Source organism: Macaca nemestrina, chromosome 6 (genome assembly GCF_043159975.1).
Source record: "Macaca nemestrina isolate mMacNem1 chromosome 6, mMacNem.hap1, whole genome shotgun sequence".
Lineage (NCBI taxonomy): Eukaryota > Metazoa > Chordata > Mammalia > Primates > Cercopithecidae > Macaca > Macaca nemestrina.
In genome coordinates this window covers 66,316,976-66,335,491 of record NC_092130.1, presented here as the reverse complement: position 1 = coordinate 66,335,491, position 18,516 = coordinate 66,316,976, and the positions used below count along the sequence as shown (strand labels likewise).

Below are 18,516 nucleotides of genomic sequence, written 5' to 3'. Positions count from 1 at the left end.
ATGAAAGTGTTTTCCTCAGGACAGCAGTGAACCAGAGTAAGTGGGCGATTCTTTACCCTGGGTGTCAGAGTGTGTTTTATATGGATTAGCAGCAGACTTTTTAAAGGCCTTTGGAGGAGCTGTTTTCTTTCACTGCAAGAAGAAAATGCAGGGTCAATGACCAGGGCCCTCCCTTATACAGGGAATGACTCGGGGGATCTCCTTTAATACAATGAAAAGGAAATTAATTAATAGCATGGATTTACACGGATAAAACAGATTTTATTTAAATACCCCTTTGTACAAATTCAACCAAATCAACTGCTCATATTTGTGCAGTAATAACATTTAATACTTACTAGCTTTACCGTAGGCCAGGCACTACTCTAAGTAATTTATGTAGACTACTGCCTTTAATTTCACAAGAAAGCCATGTGGTATTTACTATTACTGTCGCAGACCCTTAAGGGGGGGTCATTTGACATCAGTGGGTTATTTTCCTGCCTGGTGCTGTTCACACCAATAGAACAAGACCAGTTTCCCTGAAGTAGAGCAAAAACTTTATTTGTTGATCAAGGAATGGAGAAGGGGTGCTCAAGCTCAAAGCACCTTCTTAGGGGTCTGAAGGGGACTTTTAAGATCTCTTAGGGCATGAAGGTGGAGACTGTGGGCGAGCATTTGCGGAAAGATGTGGGGCCTTTGAGGGAGAACTGGAGTGTGTGTAGTCTTCTTTCTTTTGCACTGGACCCTGTATGTGCCTAGCAAAGTGCTTCTCCTCCCCCACCTCCGTCCCCTGCAGAGATTTTATAATGGTAGTGAAGGGAAGATTCAGGTAGGGGTAGCACTGGTGAGCTCAGTTCTCATCTTTTCATTTGGCTCATTCGTGGTTACTGGCATTCAGCCTGCCCTTGGTTTCTGTAAGCAAGCACAGCTGCCAGCACAGGTTAATTTCAAAGGTTCTGGGGCTCTTTAAAAGAATTGAGGTCATGTTATTGTGACATTACTATTATTCACATTTGATAGATAAGGAATTGAAGCACAGACAATACAGTAAATTGAACAAGATCACATAAATAGCTGGGATGAACTCAGGACATGGGCATCTCCCTGATGCACTCCCAGTGCCTGGCTGGTCCCTGAAAAGGCATGTTCAGTACCCTTTCTTTACTAGAGCAGGAAAGTGAATACAAGGGCAAAGTGCTTCAACAACAAGGAACTAAACCAAAAGGGGTTTCTACTTAGCTCATAGATTACTGGAAAGTTCCATTAATTGGAAGTCCCATTCTAGGATCATTCTGATTAAATGCAGTTAAATAGATAACTCTCACTATACTGGAATCAACCCTAAAAGGAAAACTTGGAGACTGGAAGCGAGAGGATAGGGAAGGAGGGGCAGAGGTGGGTGGCTTAGCACCACCATTCAGACCTCCCTGAGTGCCCATTTGGTGCTGTGCAAGCTTCCTTCCACAGTTATTAGAGTCTTAGCTAAATGCTGCAAGGGCAGATGCTGTTTGTTCCTCTGTAGCTCCCAGGGCGCCTATGGGGGCTTTGCAAATCACAGAGGCTCAATACTGTTTCAGGAAGGAGTAATTGGAAGAAGGGGCTTGGGAGCAAGGTATCAGTTTAGAACCTTCCAGACTGGTACAGTGTGTTCCATTTAATACTGAAGATAACAATCTAGGCAACAGAATTTGTTTTTTTCCTGTGTCACCAGGATCCACTGCGGCTGGGAACCCATATGTGGCACCGTAACTAGTCTGTTCTCTTTGGGCGTTTGGTGGAGGGTTTGATGCAGAGACCACCTAACTGTGCTTTTTATGCAGACAGTCAGCCCTGAGACCCCTTGTAAGCAGGTAATCAGATGGCAGAGGATGTGATGTTTCATGAATCTTAAATTTGCTTCATACCTCTTTTTTGCCATATGGCTGACAGGCAAAACTTTGGACAGGTTGAGTGTTGCAGAAAATATGAAATGAGCCTGAAGCCAGGGAATCTATGGAGGATTGTTTTGTTCTTTCAGGCATGTGATAACAAAGGGGTCCCTCGCATAACAGCCCGCCGGCATTCACCTCTTGTCTCAAAATCTTCTCGGCTCCCGTTTTTGTTTTTTCAACTTGGAAATGGAATATATGAAAGACAGACTGAACAGTGGCAATCAAAATCCAGAAAGCTGGAGACATTTCTGCCATTCACAGAATTTATGAAAATCCCTTGTCTGGAAGGCTCTTGGAGAGCTCAAAATGCTCAGCGCGGCTGGTGAGTTCCCTGCAGCAGCTGGAAGTGGAGCTATAAATAGAGCGGGGAGGGAAGCGCCCTCCGGAGGGGAGCGGGCGGGAGATTCCCGGCTCTCCCCTCCGCCGCGGCGGCGCGTTCTGCGCCGGGGGAAGCCGGCTGGCGGGCGCGCGGCCTTAACCCGTGCGACACCGGGCAGCTCCTGCGGCAGCCGGGTAGGGCGTGATGGAGACCACGCTGGGAATAGGAATCAAGGCACGTTTCTAACCTTGTACTGGAACAACACATAGTCTGCGATTTCTCTCCCTCCCTCTCTTTCCTCTGCAGCTCCCTCCGGTTAACACCTGAAATTCGGCCTTAGAACACACACACGATGGAATTTGTTCCATATCTTTTTTTTTTTTTTTAAACCTTCGAGAGGCATAAATCCAAACCTAAAATTAAAATCATCCCCAAATTTGGTTTTGGGAATCATGTTGGTTTTCACCCTTCAGCGGCGTTCCCTCCCAAGTGCTGCATGCTGCTTAAGGACTGTTACTTTCTTGGGGAGGGAAGTATCGAATGAAAACGGTGTGTGTGTGTGCGCGCGCGCGTTTATTTTTGGCGCATGCACACCCCTCGGTAGCCTCAAGGTCGGCGATACCCTGAGCATTCTGGCCCCCGCCTACAGGACTCGCTCCTGCCAGCCAAGGACTCGAGAAGGAGGGAGTCCCCAGTCCCGGCGGGGCGCCTGGGATTCGGTTCAGTATTTAGCACAGTCAGTACCGAAGCAGGGGCAGCCAGGTGGGAGCTGAGCGCCCCAGAGGTGGACCCCAATCAGCAGCGAGTGGGCAGCTGGGGCCCGGCTCGCCCGCGTCCCGGAGCTCTCCGGCAGTCTCTCTGCGCCCCGAAGCTGGGGAGCCGGGGACGCTCTCCCGGGCCGCAAGCAGGCACAGAATTTGACGCCTGGAGAGGCAGCTGGTCCTGGCTAGGACTCCTGATTCTTCTCAGATGGAAACAATTTCTCCCGGTGAACCTGCCGGAATTCCCAGTGGACTCGCGCTTCAGCTTTGCCCACTGGCGCATTTAACCAAGGCCGCATTTACCGCTTTGAGGCAAATCTGAGTTTCAAATGGAGCGGGACTTCTGGTTGCAGAATGAGGTAAGGTCGCGACTAAGGTGACATTGACTAGGGCCACAGATTTAATGGGGACCAGCTTCCCCCAGGCAAGATACTAAAGTGAAGTTCGCCTGGGCTTTCACTCCTCCCCTCCCTCCTGCTTACTTTTCTCCAGCACCCACTCACACCTTAAAAAGAAACATTCTCCTGGATGGGGGACTCTCTTAGGCTATACTCAGCATTTTAGCGTTCTGCACTAGAGGCCATGCCACAGCGCGACCTGAAGTTCCCTATCCTCCCTTCCATCGTCCATCCTTCCCCTCTTGTCATCTTTCTCGGCTCTCCTCTTTCCTTATCCAATCTTTTATTTATTTTGCCATCCCGCTTTCTAGCTTCTCTTTCCTTTCTATGAAAATATGAACCAAATGAAGGGAGAGAGGGCAGACGGTTGTGATTTTTCTGTGTAATGTAATGCTGAGGTTATAGGGTATATGGATTGGTGGTTTATGATTTATTGATTAGGTTTTCTTAAGCACCTACTCTGTGCTGCTGTTCAACTTCTTCAAGTTGGGGGTGACCAGACTGTTTTCTAGAAAATAAATTGCCCCAAGAACGTTGTCCTACCTCCTCTACTTCTTTCTCTAGGGTGTGGGAATGGGCATCTGCAAGACCAGCGGATGCAGAGCTTGTGGGAAGGAGGAAACTTACTGAGTTCAGGCTGGTTTGGTGCCATTATGCCCTCAAGCCATGGATAGTAATAACAAAAATCACACATTAATAATAATAACAACACATTTATTGAACACCTGCAGTGTTTGTGGTATTGTTCTAAGAATTTTACAAAGGTTAACTCATTTAAACATCATAACTACCTCATGGAGTAAGGACTACTATTATGTCTTTTTTACAGATGGGGTAATTCAGAAACAGATGATTAAGTAATTCATTCATAATCATACAGTTAGTAAGTTGGGAAGCCGAGATTGAAGCTCAGCCTCTGAGTCTAGAACAGAGCTCTTCATACATTGCATATCTCTGTCACTCACATATTCATCCATCCCCTCTGTGCCAGGTGCTGTGCTAGGAGGTGCAACAGTCGACAAGGCAACCAAGATCCTTGGAGCTTGTATTTCAGTTGAGGGGGACAGACTATGTATCAATAAACAAACTAGATGATTTGAGGTAGTGGTAGATACCATGAAGAAAAGAGAACAGAGTAATGTGCTAGATTGGCTACCTTCACATGTTGAGTGGACAGAGAAGTTCTCTTGGTGGTAGTGATATTCAGGCTGAGACCCTGAAGAACTGAGAAGAAAGACAAATAGCCAACGAACGTATGAAGTGATGGTTGTTACTTAAGTAATCATGGAAATGCAAATTAAGTTCACATTGAGATATTCTTTTATATGCATTCGGTTGGCCCCAGATTAAAAAGTTTGGCAATATCAAGTGGTTGAAGAAGATATGGGTCCAAAGGATGTTCAAACATTGCTGGTGGGAGTATGAATTGGTACGATGACTTTGGAAAACAGTTTGATATTATATCCTAATTTGAACATTCGAACATGTGTGAACCAACAGTTCAACTTGCTTTTAGCTTTATACCTGTGAGAAACTTTTTACATGTTCAACAGAAGGCATGCAGGTGAATATGCTTAACACCCTGGTTTCCAATAATGAAAACCTGGAGGGACCATCAAGGCCTAGCACCTTGAGCTAGTGATGAATACTAGTGATGAATAGTATTGTTACACAAAGGGATATTATACAGCAAAGATGAATAAACAAAATGACATAACAATATGATCGGCTTTTAGCAATATAATATTAAGTGAAAATTAAGTCTAAAATATTACATGTAGCATAATATTAAAAACTACTAAAATAAAAACCCAACTAGGTAGGGGGGGGTGGGTGTGTGTGTGTGTGCGCGCAATAACGTTTTATAAATGGGAAAGCAAGAGAATGATGAACATAAAATTTGTGATTTTGTGATCATGGTTACCTCAGATGGAGGAGAAACAGGGGCACCATATGGTTAGTTAGAGGCAAGTCAGTGACTGTGTTTTGGCAGGTCACAATTGAGTTTTGGCTGGTAGGGCCAGGTATGCTTGTTGCGTTATTAAAAATAACTAGTAAATAACAAAGTATGACAGGGCTAATGATGAGAGTATATGGTGGACCAGGTGTTAAGATGAACTCAGTTCTATGTACTGTGGTCCTAAGTGGAAACAGGAAAGAAAGGAAGGTAGACACTTTTGTCAGGGGGAGGGCTCTACTAGGAGAAAGAAGTTTGATGTTTTTAAGGAAGAGAAAAGCAGCCTAGAGTGACACAGTGGGTCAGCAGATGAGAGAGGTGGACTGGGACCAGATCCTGCAGGGCTTCGCAGGTCAAGGTAAAGAGTGGAAAAATTTTAAGCAGTGAAGAGACGTGATTGGGTTTAAGATTTTAAAAGACCGTTGTGGAGCTGCGTGGAGACTGGACCGTCGGAGGGGCATTTGGGAGGCTCCTGCAATGGTAGAGGAGAGAGGGTGATGGCAGGACTGCGGCTGTGTTTCTGCAGGTTACTTACTGCGCAGGAGACCAGCTCCGGGGGTCAAGTCGCTGAAATTCAGCCCCTGTTCCTGTTGCCAGGAAATGTCCCGTTGCCAGGCTGTGAAGGCCTGGAGGAAGGGCATATTTTTCAAATTGCGCAGAGAGCTCTGTAGGTCAGCAATAGCCTGTTGGTGGATCTGGGTGTTGTGCATAGACTTAAGGAGAAGTGGATAGATTCATGGCACAATTGAGGGCAGAATGGACAAGGTTTGCTGATGGATTAGATATAAGGGTTATTAAAGGAAAGAGTAAAGAAAAGGAACTCCTGGATTTTTATTTAACTGCAAGGATAGTGGTGCTGTGTACAAAGAACAGAAAGAGCAGGGAAGATTCACATTCAAAGAAGTCATATTTTGGACATATCATATTATTTTTAAAATGCTCTCAGCCAAGTACAAATATCAGATAGTGAGTTAGACATGAGTGTGAAGCTTGAGGGAAGTTTCAGGCCAGGAGTCACGAATGTGGGAAGTATAAGTATATAGATGGTATAGTTCAAGTTCTCTACTTAGTGGTCATTGTCAGATTGTGAATTCCTTTGGGGCAGAGAAATTATGTCTTTTTTCCCCCAGCAAAGTATAAGGAATAATAGGTTATCAGTAAATATTTGTTGAACAGATGACAGAAGGATGCATAAACAAGGGGAAGGGGAGGAACTAGCCCAGGTTTCTGATGCTGCTGGTGTCTGAAGGCTGTGACTGTGTTGTTTTCAATCCCTCTTTGGGCTGAGGCAAGTCTAATGGTAGTGCCAGCCCTTTAGGAGACCCCAGAGCTACTCGGAGCAGCCAGAAATGGCAGAAACTAGAGAGTGAAGATGCAGGATGGCCAGGAGAGCTCCTGAAGGTCAAACAAGGAAGAGGAAAGAGTGTTGAGCCAGAAACAGGGTCACAACTAAGAATATGGCCGACCTCATGGGTGATGAGAGACAGTGAAATCATCAAGAGAAGATAGGACTGAAGTGGGTGAATGAAAGGATCAAGGCAGTTGATACAAGTGGAGCCGTGAGGTTTGGTTTAAAGGCCAGTGTATTGCAGACATTTTTGATAGTCACCGGGTAGCTAGCTTGGCACTGGCCGAAACACTCCCTACCAGCCCTAGCCCCACAGTACCTCAGGCTGTGTGTTGTCCCTTGTGAAATCTCATTTAGAAAATGGTTGCTAAGGCATTCGCATGCCAGATATCACATCCCATCACACCGCTGTGAGTATGCAGCACTTAGCCTGCATGTGGGTTTCTAATACCTTCGCACTGGGATTGGGCAGCTGGCCCTGCCCTGCTGCATTTGGGCTTGGCATGGTTCTCCCATGCCACCACATCCCATTCCCTTGGGGACATTTATTTTGTCAGCCTCCACCCTCTCGTTGCAGTTCACATCTCTTATCTGTGTTCTTTCCTCAAATGGATCCCTTTTGTCCCTTATTTACTGGTGTACCTTAGTGCCTGGCATGGTGCCTGACATACGGTGTGTGAGCAGCAATTGTGAAAGGGTGGAAGGAAGGAAGGAAGGGAGTGAGGGAAAATGAAGAATTTTTTTTTTTTTTTGCTTGACTTTGAGGTGATCCAGAAGAGACCATCCCATTCTAATGATAAAGTCACAAGGACCTCCCTTTCCTCAGACATTGCTGAGTATGGGATTGCTTAATAATGTAGACTTTAGCATATACTAGACCTGCAGTTCCATTCTGGCTCTACCATATGTGACTTGGTTAGGTCACAATCTCTTAGAGACTATTAATCTGTAAAATATGGGTAATAACAAAACCTACTGTATAGTGTAGTTGTGAGTTTTAAATAAGATAAGGATGTGAAGTTTCTAGTGTAGTACCAGGCATGTAAGAAGGGCAGAGTAGAAATTTGGCTATTATTATTTTCCAAGCCATTTAATTGTCAATGCTGTCTTTGTTGACCAACTTCAAGTAATGCTTCTAATTCTTAGAATTCAGCCTCCTTACCCAGTAGGGCCAGTGCTCTGGCAGTGGAGTAGTAGCCATTTTAGGCAGATGGGGAACTATTCCTGGGCACATGGGCATTTGCTGTTCCATTTCTCACATTATGCTACATAGTATTCCATTGCGCATAATTCATGGGCAGCTGGGAGTCTGAATAATAGTGAGGATTCAGAATTTATTCATTCAACATTCCATAAACAGTGATTGAATGTCTTACTATGCAAATGGAGACGCAATGATGACTAAGACACAGTCTCTGCTTTCAAGGAAATCACAGTCTAGTTATTGGCGGGGGGGACAGACAAATAAACAGACAATTGCAATATACACATTCATGGGATCACTCCCAGTACCCTCACACCAAGACGCTACCCCCCACCCCCACTACTGCTGAGAAGAATGGTGTGAACATAGTAATAGTGATGGTCCCTTGTATTTGTACATATACTTACAGTTTACAACTGTTACTTTCAATTATTTCATTTGATTTTCACAACTTTATGAGATAGGTAGAGATATTACACCCATTTTATAAATGAAATCTAAGACTCCATTGAGCAGATGCCTTTAAAACTAAGGCAAAAGTGTGTCATGCAGGACACTGCCATGATTTGTCCTTCCAGCCCTTTTGTACACTGTTCCCACTCAGGGATCTAGTTTGCCACCTTTGTGGGCATGGAGTTTGATTCTGATTGTGAGTTCACTGCTTGGATTTGATGGCTAAGTTTAACTTCCCTGTTGGGACCTTTGTTCTCTGTAGACTTAGACAGACAACTCATCCCATTCATGTGGGTTTGTGCAACCTTTCTGATCTCTGGGACTCAATTTCAGCATTGGCTGGGAGGCAAAGCCCAGGTGAGGATCACAACGGTTTCCCTGGGAGGAGGGATTGGTGATAGACATTAGGTTGATTGTCTATGCTCATGCAACTGGGAAGTGGAGGATCTGGTAGGAGAACCTTCAGATAGCACAGTTTTACGAAGCTTGTCCAATCAAGTGGATGTTTTTCTTGACTAGAGAAAAAACATAGGAATCACTTTATCCTCCTTAAAAATTGAATGACTTATTTACATTTCCCCAAAGATGACCAACTGTAGTTGGTCATTTATGAAATAGTTAGACATCTTCTCATACAGAATACATCATTGATTAACATTTGCTTATGATTATTTAAGAAATATGGGTTCTTTTGTTTTTGTAAAATTAAGGAAAGTAAACTTCACAGACTTATTTGTCATGTAATTATAATGTGGGAAAATGAGTTTGTTGCCCAAAATAACATGTGTTTACCTAATCTACTTCTGTGTTTTTATCTTTGTGTAAGATGTTATTACAGTAAGTATTTCTGCTGCCCACAATATCTGGGCAGGGCAGCGCAAAGACCTCCTGCCAGGCCTGCAGTGCAGCAAGACGATGATTTTGGCTGTAGTGGTTCGGAAGTACTGAAAGAGCACCTTACCTCCACAGATCTGTTACCACAATAACTTTGATTATATTGTCTTATGTAGGAGAAAAATAGGTTTACTGATCATTTTCTTCAACTTTAAATATGAGGTTTGTGAAACACATGAGAAATAATTTGTCAAAAGTGAGTTTTGAAGAGGGCCTTTTAATTTTCATTTGCTTCAGTGTACTAGGGATCAAGTTACATGTTAATTGACTGGTGAAGAAATCCTAGTAAGAAATTTGTCCTACATGCAGGGAGAACAGTCTGAATTAGCAAAAAGTCTCAATTACAGTGTGTGTTTGTGTTTCTTTGTTTTACTTCCAATTTATGTGTTATTATACTTAAAAAGTGTTTTGCATTAGTCTCTTCTAACATGTATAAGACCTCACATGGAGTTATTAACATCCATTGAATATAAACAGATAGGTCCTTAAAAATAACCCTGTTTTTCTTTTAAGGCAGTTAAAATTTTAGGATACTAATTTGCTAGGCAGAACTCTTCATTGCACTTAGGTAAACTTCATTCCAAGCTAATTCAAAAGAGCATAATTTCCAAATTACCAAAACCTGAATGATTTTTGCTGTAAATTCCCATGAAAAATCAAGCATCCAGTCAAAGATAATGATTTTCTGCTTAACTTTAAGAAAGGGTTTTTTCTTTCCAGGTCAGAGGAAAATTTGCTCACTTGTATTGACAGTTTTAGTGTGTCCTGAAAGAGACAGCCTTAGCAACTGCAGGCAGCTGTGCTCAGCTCCTCCCTCATTCCACTATCTAGCCCCTACTGTGGATGTAAAAAGTTTCATGCAGCCCCTCAGACAAATGACTGACAAAAACTAAGCCCCAGATGATGATTATCACGTATGTGTCTGCAACTGAGGCTGCTCTTTGTCAGGGCATCTCTGGCCAGTCAACATTGATTGACTCGTCCTGCTGTGCTTTTTCTACGCCTGGTGCAATACAGAAATATGATTTTGCCATATGTAGGATAGTAGAGATAGAGGAAGATGAAAGCATGGCAGCCCTGATGAGTGCTTCTTAAATTCATGGTTTTCAAAAGAGATTTCTGTGTCCCACTCCCAGAAATTCTGACTCAGTGTCTAGAGAACTGCCCCCAACCTCCAAATTTCCGTTGCTAACAAAGGCTCCCAGGTGATGCTGATGCTGCAAGTCTGTCGAGCATAATTCAAGCAGCACTGGCCCAAATGCTAATTTTGAGAAGACTCAGGTGAGCATAATGGAACTGCATTTCAGAAATAAAATTCATCAGAACATGACTACTCCACCAGAGGGAGATAAGGCAATGCTAGGCTGACCAGCTGCACCAGTTTGACCCAGACCGTCCTGATTTTAGCACTGGAAGTCTTGTGTCCTAGGAAACCACTGAGTCCCAGACAAACCGGAAAGTTAGTCACCCTACAAGGCGTACTAAGCTAGTTTATTATGGCAGCTTTAATGTACTTTAAAGTGATTGGTGTATAGCCTAACGTTTAAACTTCTGGTGTGTTTTAAGACAAGCCATTGAGCATACTGTGAAATGACAGGTAACCACATGTGACAGAGGCAATGCCAGCTAGAGCCTTCAGCTTTTCTACATCTCTTTTCTTACAAGTTATGGTAGATCAGGGGTTCCCAGACCTGTCTTCAGATTGGAATCACCTGGAGAGCTTAACAAAATGCTTGTGTTCTACTCCCAGAGACTGTAAATTAATTGGTTTGGGGAGTGGCCTGGATGATTGTAGTTTTAAAAAGATCCCCAGCTGATTCTAACATGTAGACACATTTAGGAACCCCCATGGCAGATAGTCTCCAAAGATGGCAGCTACTAATGCCTCTCACTTTGTGCAGACACACCGTTCATCTCATCAAGAGGTAGGGTTTATTTCCCGTCCCTTTGGATCCTGCTGCTTTTGTGACTTGCTTTGAACAATAAAACTCGGTGGAAGTGGCATTCTGGCCCTTCTGAGCCCAGGCCTTAAGAGGATGGTGGTTTTTGTGTCCTCCTGGGAAGCCAGTCTCCATGCTAGAGGGAGAACCATTCAAAGTCCACAGTACTGTGAGGAGGCTCCAGCTAGCTTGTGGGCAGAGCCATCATGTGAGAGAGCATTGAGACATCAGATGTGTGAGGGAAGCTCTCTTAGACCTTCTGTCCCAGCCCAGTCAATAGCTAAATTTGACCCAGTGAGTGACCCCAGCTAGTGCTACCAAGAGCAGAAGTATTCAGGAAAGGTCTCCTTTCTCCATTATTGCCTTAGGTCATTTAGCTTTGGGTGGCATGTTATGGAACACTATATCGCTGAAACACAAGTGGATTCCTTGCACTTCCTGGTAGTGATATAAAGGGGGCATTTTGAAAGGTCCTGTATAAACAAGGAATGTTTTGTCATCTTCAGCTCAAAGTGGAAAGCCAAGTTAACCCTGTGTTACTGTATATTAGAAGGGAAACATTATTAATTTCATTAATAAAATTATTAGTGATAGTGAACAAAGATATAGTAGCTTCAACAGTCTTTCCCTTGTATCATCCAGAGATCGGAGCCCAAAGCACAATGCTTAGAGTGCTATTAGTTTTTGTGGGGCTGTTCAAACCCAGAGCATCAGGATGAACAAGACAAGAGAAAATGTGATGTGATGTGATGCCATGTATTCCCGCACTGGCTACTGTTAAGTAACAAGCTGGGATGGATACGCTACCAGTGTCACTTATAGAGTGACATAGTGTATGCACTTGATATTTGGATTGTGAAGAGGAACTGTCCCTTGGAGTAGTTCATTGGAGAGAAGACAAAAGAAGAACTTAGCTTTCTAGCGCTCTCCTGTTTCATCTCCTATTGATGAAGTTTTACCCCATGGGAAGCTAATGCCACATCTGGCTTCTCAGTGGCTACTTGGAAATCCAGACACCATGCCACACAATATGTTGTTTCACCCAAGTCCAAAAGTGGAAGGACACCTATGTGTACATGAAGTGCTTACCAAGAGACACAGAAAAGAAGTTGAGGAAATCTAAGGTGAATGACCTTTTTGTGTACTTTACATTTATTTATTGTTTTTTGCTGAAACACTGTAGGTGCGCCTTATTTTGATAACGCTTTTGTAGACTACATTCTAAGACTGAGAGAATCTCTTAGCCATATGCTTAGTATCAACATAAATGCAATATTAGTCTTGACTGGTCTTTTCCCTTCTAATAATCACGCCAAACTAAACACTTTCCATGGACAGTTGCAAAAGTGGTAAGTAGTAGCAGCTCTGCTTTCGTCTGCAGCTTCAAGGATTTGGTTCTTATTTTACTATTTTACAGAGCCAAGTTTTTCCTGGTATAGAGGGGAGTGTGCATGCTTTATATCTTCCAGAAAGAAGCAAGACACCAGTGAGTTGTTGCTAAGAGCTTTTAACTATTCTCCTATACAGGTCTTTTTATTTTATTATTATTATTATTATTATTTTATTTTTGCAATGAGGAAAACAATTTTGGTTGTATAAACATTATGCCATGTTTAATTATTTCGTGAGACTGGGTGGTTCTTAAATGTCGGTGGCTTTATATGACTATTATTACATTTTGCAATCCAGTCTGAGCCTGACTGTAGGAGTCATAATATAAGAGAATCAAAAGTCTATTTAACATATTGGAAGGTTTCTTGTTCAGAGCTTAATCTTTCTGGAAAAAAGGTTGTTTGCATTGGTTTCTCAGCAATCAACTTGGGTTAGCTTAAGTAGCATAAAGGACCAGATGTATTGAGGATTCAAGCAATGGTGTCATAAAGAACTTTCTTTCTCTGTCTCTAATTTTATCCCCATCTCTTGGTCCTTCTTTTGTTTATGATGGCTTTGTTCTTAGGCACATTTTTCTCTTGTGGCTCCATGATACAAACCAACAGATACGAGCTTTACCTCTTGGCATAATTTTACTTTAGGCGAAACCCTAGGGTTGAGTTTAAATGGACACGTCTAGAGTAAGTTGTCATTTTCAGATTTGGGAGGAATCTGAGAGCAATTCCCCTGGGAAAATTAAAAATGCTGTATCAGAAAAACGTGAAAGAATGCCAGGATGGCAATAACAACGGATACACAGTACTGTGGAAAAGGGGCTCACAGGCTTCCAGCTGAACGATTGAAGTGTTTTTTGTTTGTTTGTTTTTGTTGTTGTTGTTTTTTTTGTTTTTTTTTTTTTAGATGGAGTCTTGCTCTGTCACCAGGCTGGAGTGCAGTGGCGCAATCTTGGCTCACTGCAACCTCTGCCTCCTGAGTTTAAGTGAGTCTCCTGCCTCAGCCTCCCAAGTAGCTGGGACTACAGGCGCGTGCCACCATGCCCAGCTAATTTTTGTGTGTTTTAGTAGAGATGGGGTTTCATCATGTTGACCAGGATGGTCTCGATCTCTTGACCTCATGATCTGCCCGCTTTGGCCTCCCTAAGTTCTGGGATTACAGGTGTGAGCCACTGCGCCTGGCCACGATTCAAGTTTTGAGAACTCACATGACTATCTGTAAATGGACACAAGTTTCAGGGAGTAGACTCACATAACTGAGATCAGGGAGACTGATATATAAACTGAATATCAATTTACTATTTCATAGTAAGGACATTCAAACCACCTCAGCTGCCAATGTTGACAGAACAATTCATTTTCCCCACTTAGGTAAACCAAAAGGAAAACCAATCATAAGAAATGTGCTCAATGAATATGAATCAGAAAAAAGAGGAGACAGTGTCAGGGTCCACAGTAGGATCTGCCACAGGGACCAGATAATTGGGAAGTTTTGAGCCAGAGCAATATTGTTCCTAGATGGCATATAGAAAGTCTCTGAAATGTTAATGCTTTGGGCTTCCTTTTTGACCAGAATTTATCTAAGTGTGGCTCCAACCAGCTGCATTGAAATCACCTGGCAACCCGATAAAATGCAGATTTCTGGTCTCACCCCAGACTTGCTAAGTTGAAATTGATGAAATGAAGCTACATTTTCAACAAGCTCTCCTGGTTTTGTCTCTGTAGTATGAGATAATTCCTCTAAGCAAATCAAATCCCTTTGTCCATGCATCTTTAATCTAATGGGATATAAGTGATTCAATTTCTGTTTAAATTTTTAAATATTTTGTTTTGTACCTATCATAGCTAAATTGGGTATTTTTATTCATTTTAAGATTCTAGTCAGAATTATAAAATTACAATTTTCTGATTAGAAATTAATATAAATATAGAAAATTTGGAAAGAATGGAAATATGTGAAGGATTAGGCAAAAGCATTCATAAATTTGTGATGATTTGTTTTATCTTTTGTATGTATGTATTCATACCCCACTCCTCCCACAGGGGTCTGTGTATACTGTCAATAGAATTTGATTTTTGTTTTATTTGCTCCAATTTAATTTGAGAACAACACTCTATATTGTTAGTCTTCACTTGCATAATATTAATGGCTATTCTAAAATTTGCCATTCAAAACATATATAGAGTTTTATCCCCTCAGATCATTAATCAGATATATTATATGAAGTTTTTTTTACAAGTATGGAATAATGAGATGTTTACTTTAGAATAGAAGGAATCACATATTTATTTTACCAACAAAAACTAGTTTTTCCAGGAGGGAGGCTTTTAGATATGTTCCCAATAAGGGACTATTATAACAAAGTCACAGAAGTCATGGTTGATGATTAATTACCATAGGACTGGTAAGTGCATTTAACCTCCTATTACTAGAGTAGTTTACAAGTTTAAGTGAAAAAATTAATTTCTACACCAAATATTCTAACAAATACTTTTCTATAACAGATAATTCTTAGCCTCAAGGTTAGAGTTCAATAGTCCTTGAAACATAATTATTAAATAAATTTCTGAATATTACATAAACTCATTTGCCGTTTTGAGAAAACAGACTTGGGCAGAAATTCAACTTTGAGCTTCTAAGGTATAGAAGAAATTTGGAGTTAATTGAACATTTATGACCACATTCAAATTTTATGTCCACACATGGTCTGCAGTTGTACCAGCCCCTGTTTATTCACTATTTCAGATCAGCTTAGCCCTGTCTACACCTTGGCCTCACATCCACAGCCAGAGTTGCCCAAGTGACAGTTTACACTGTTTCCAGGGGTAAAAAGCTCAGGCTGCTCTCATGTTCCGGGGCATACATTTCAGGGTCCTCACACATAGCACTCACTGATAAGGAGACTTCTGCACTTGCTCCTGTCTCTGCTGCAGAAGCTCTGCCTCTCCCAGTGCTGCCCAGAGGGTCCGGGGAACATAATTCACAGTGTAGGGAACTTAATGCATCATGGAGTAGACATTGACCAAGGCAAGATAGGAGAGGAAGAGACAGTGGTCAAATTACTTGCTTTTCTTTGCTTTTACTTTTCCCTTTTCTCTCCTTTCCTTTCCTTTCCTTTTTGTTTCCTTTTCCTTTTCTTTTGATGGAGTCTCTTTCTGTTGCCCAGGCTGGTGTGCAGTGGTGGGATCTCAGCTCACTGCAAGCTCCGCCATCCAGGTTCAAGCGATTCTCCTGCCTCAGCCTCTTGAGTAGCTGCGATTACAAGTGCCTGCCACCATGCTTGACTAATTTTTGTATTTTTAGTAGAGACAGGGTTTCACCATGGTGTGCAGGCTGGCCTCGAACTCCTGACCCCAAGTGATCTGCCAGCCTCGGCCTCCCAATGTGCTGGAATTACAGGCGTGAGCCAGCGTGCCCTACCAATTGCTTGCTTTTCTTCTTTCAACTGTAGATGATGCCAAGATGTAGGAGTTTGTACAGCCTATCTGGTGATGGCCTAGGAAGACTGAGCAGCCAGCCCTGGCTTTGGGGAAGTGATTGCCGGCTCAGTTACTTACTCCTTATGTTTACTCTCCTTCCCTACCTGACTTAGTCTTGCTTTTCTGGGATTACATTCACTACCACCCTCCATCAGAAGAAAAAAAAAAAATAGCATGCATCCTTTTGCCTCTCATCTTTTTATGGTAATGGAGAACTAATGATTTTTCCCTCTCAAAGGCACTTGTGCCAGCAACATCTCTAGTATTTTTGGTTAAATACTGTTGAAGCCTTTAAGCATTCAACTATAGATTTCTAAGCCTTTTAAACCATTTGGGGCTCAGGATATTTTTTTTCTTGCTAATAAGATTATAAGGTAACCTTATTTTCCTTTTTTCTAAATTATTGTGGGCTCCCAGACTGGCCACATCTATCACCAGTAATATCGTTTTCCAGGTATAGGATGAAAATCTCAAAGTTAATGAAGCTTGTTCTGAAAGGCCAGTTGACTACCTATGATTTTCCAGTTCTGCCTCTACAGGTCTTAAAATGCCTTTGGCTGTGGACTACTCTCAGCATCAGGCATGGCTACCTAATTCTCCTCTACCCACCACAATGATCCCAATCCCAACACAACTGTCATATCCTCCTTAGTTAATCTCAGCTAAAGGTCAGAGATGAAACAAAGGGAGTGCCGGTGATAATGCATGTCCCAGCTGTTTATGGGAATGCAAGAATACAGGTAAGAGGACATTTTATTAAAACTGCACTGACTATCTGTAGAATTACTGAAGGTATAATATATGAATATATCTCACTTTTCTTATATGCATTCATTTCTGGGAAGACAGCTCAAACATTTTACATTGCATCCAGATATCTTTTATTTTCACTATGTTACCGCTGAAATGTGTGGAAAAACAATCTGATTAAATCTTTTACCTTAACAATGTGCACGACCATTCCTTTTTCCCTATCCTTGTCTTGCTGTGATAGTTGAGAGCAACTGCCTCAACTATCTCATCCCTGGACTAAAGTAATTGTCTCTTAACTGGTTTCTCTGCCAGTCCTGCCAGGTCCTCCTCTCTGGGGCAAATGTCCTGGCTTCAGTCCTAACTCCCCAGGAGGGGGCAGGACCCCTGCTGCTCCCCAGCATTCTTTCACTGCCCAACTAGCATGTTTTTGATGTTTCAGCTACACTTCATTACTTAATATTTTTCCAATGAGCCACGCCTTTACCCGAGCTATTCTTTATCTTTGTTTTCCTCCGTTCCATTAATGCCCATTATTCCTTCACATCTCCTCTGAGAAAGCTTCCCAGGCTGCCTCTTCCAGAGGCCAGTTAGCTGCCAGGCAAGGCCCCCACCAGTGAAGCTGGTGCACCCCTCACAGAGCAGGAGCAGGTTCTCGTTTTGCAGGTCCAGAAACGTGTATTTTGCCAGTGCCCTCAGTGATTATCAGTATTCTCAGGACGGACATGAACAAATCAAACACGTGGAGACAAAGGTTTAAGCCCTAATGTTTTATCAATTTTATTTGTGAATTATGATTACAAGGGAGTGTGGTACTACACATATGTGACACTGACTGAGGCAGGTCTGAATGCTTCCTGGTGAGTGAAGGTGGGCAGATTACCAGACCTCTCTAAACTTCAGTGTATCTAGATGTAGAATTGTGGAAATTATACTTTTTTCTTACTGAGGAGTTTGAGGAATTAATGCCATTTTTAAGATTCCAGTCATTCACTTACTTCTTCACAGTTTTCAACATATTCATATATTACCTGAATAGTATTCTTTACTTTGACTACTTTTTAATATTAGCTCCATGCAAAGCATGATTTTTGTGAAATCATAGGGTTTCATATGGTAGCCACATACATATGTATACATGTGAAATATATATTATCTAAAGAAAGATAATTAATTGCCAACAGTAGAATCTACTCTGGCTAATTAAAAAAGGAAGAATTTTTATTAAAGGATGTTACATAATGGCTATAATTTCTGAAAGGTCCAGAGAATCAGGCTTGGGTGCACTAATGCCGGAGCTGTGGCAGCTGAGAAGCACGCAGCCAACAAAATTCCCTAAACCACAGAGCTTGAGTAGCAGCACCATGATAGCCCCATCACAGCTGCCTCAGAAGGGCCCTCACCTCCCAAACTCCCACTCTTGGCTGTCAGATTACATTGTTCATTCTCAATTTGAAATTTTGTGAAGACATGCCTGTTTGAAAAAGCATAGGTCACATGCTTGTACCATAGATGCAGGAGATTGCAGGGAGTCTTATTTGTATTTCCAACCTCTATAGTAAAGGAAAGCAACTACAAGGGGACTGAAATAACAGTTGAGTTGATATACAATATAATCTGCCACATACATTAAAATCAAATAAAAGTTCATTGGTATATCACCTAAAATCTTCATATGTACAGAATATATGTATCACATTTTAGGAAAAAAGTG

The 18,516-nt window shown here is 42.2% G+C and overlaps 1 protein-coding gene across 5 annotated transcripts in view; it reads left to right on the top strand.

Annotated features, from left to right (window-relative positions):
- Positions 1 to 3,085: 3,085 nt before the first annotated feature.
- The window catches only part of LOC105499979 (potassium calcium-activated channel subfamily N member 2), a 420,672-nt gene continuing 405,241 nt past the window's right edge, over positions 3,086 to 18,516 (top strand). For all 5 annotated transcript variants that reach the window (XM_071098593.1, XM_071098591.1, XM_071098590.1 and 2 more), the window contains exon 1: positions 3,086 to 3,352. The gene's annotated coding sequence lies outside the window, so the exon portion shown is untranslated. The remainder of the gene's footprint in view (positions 3,353 to 18,516) is intronic.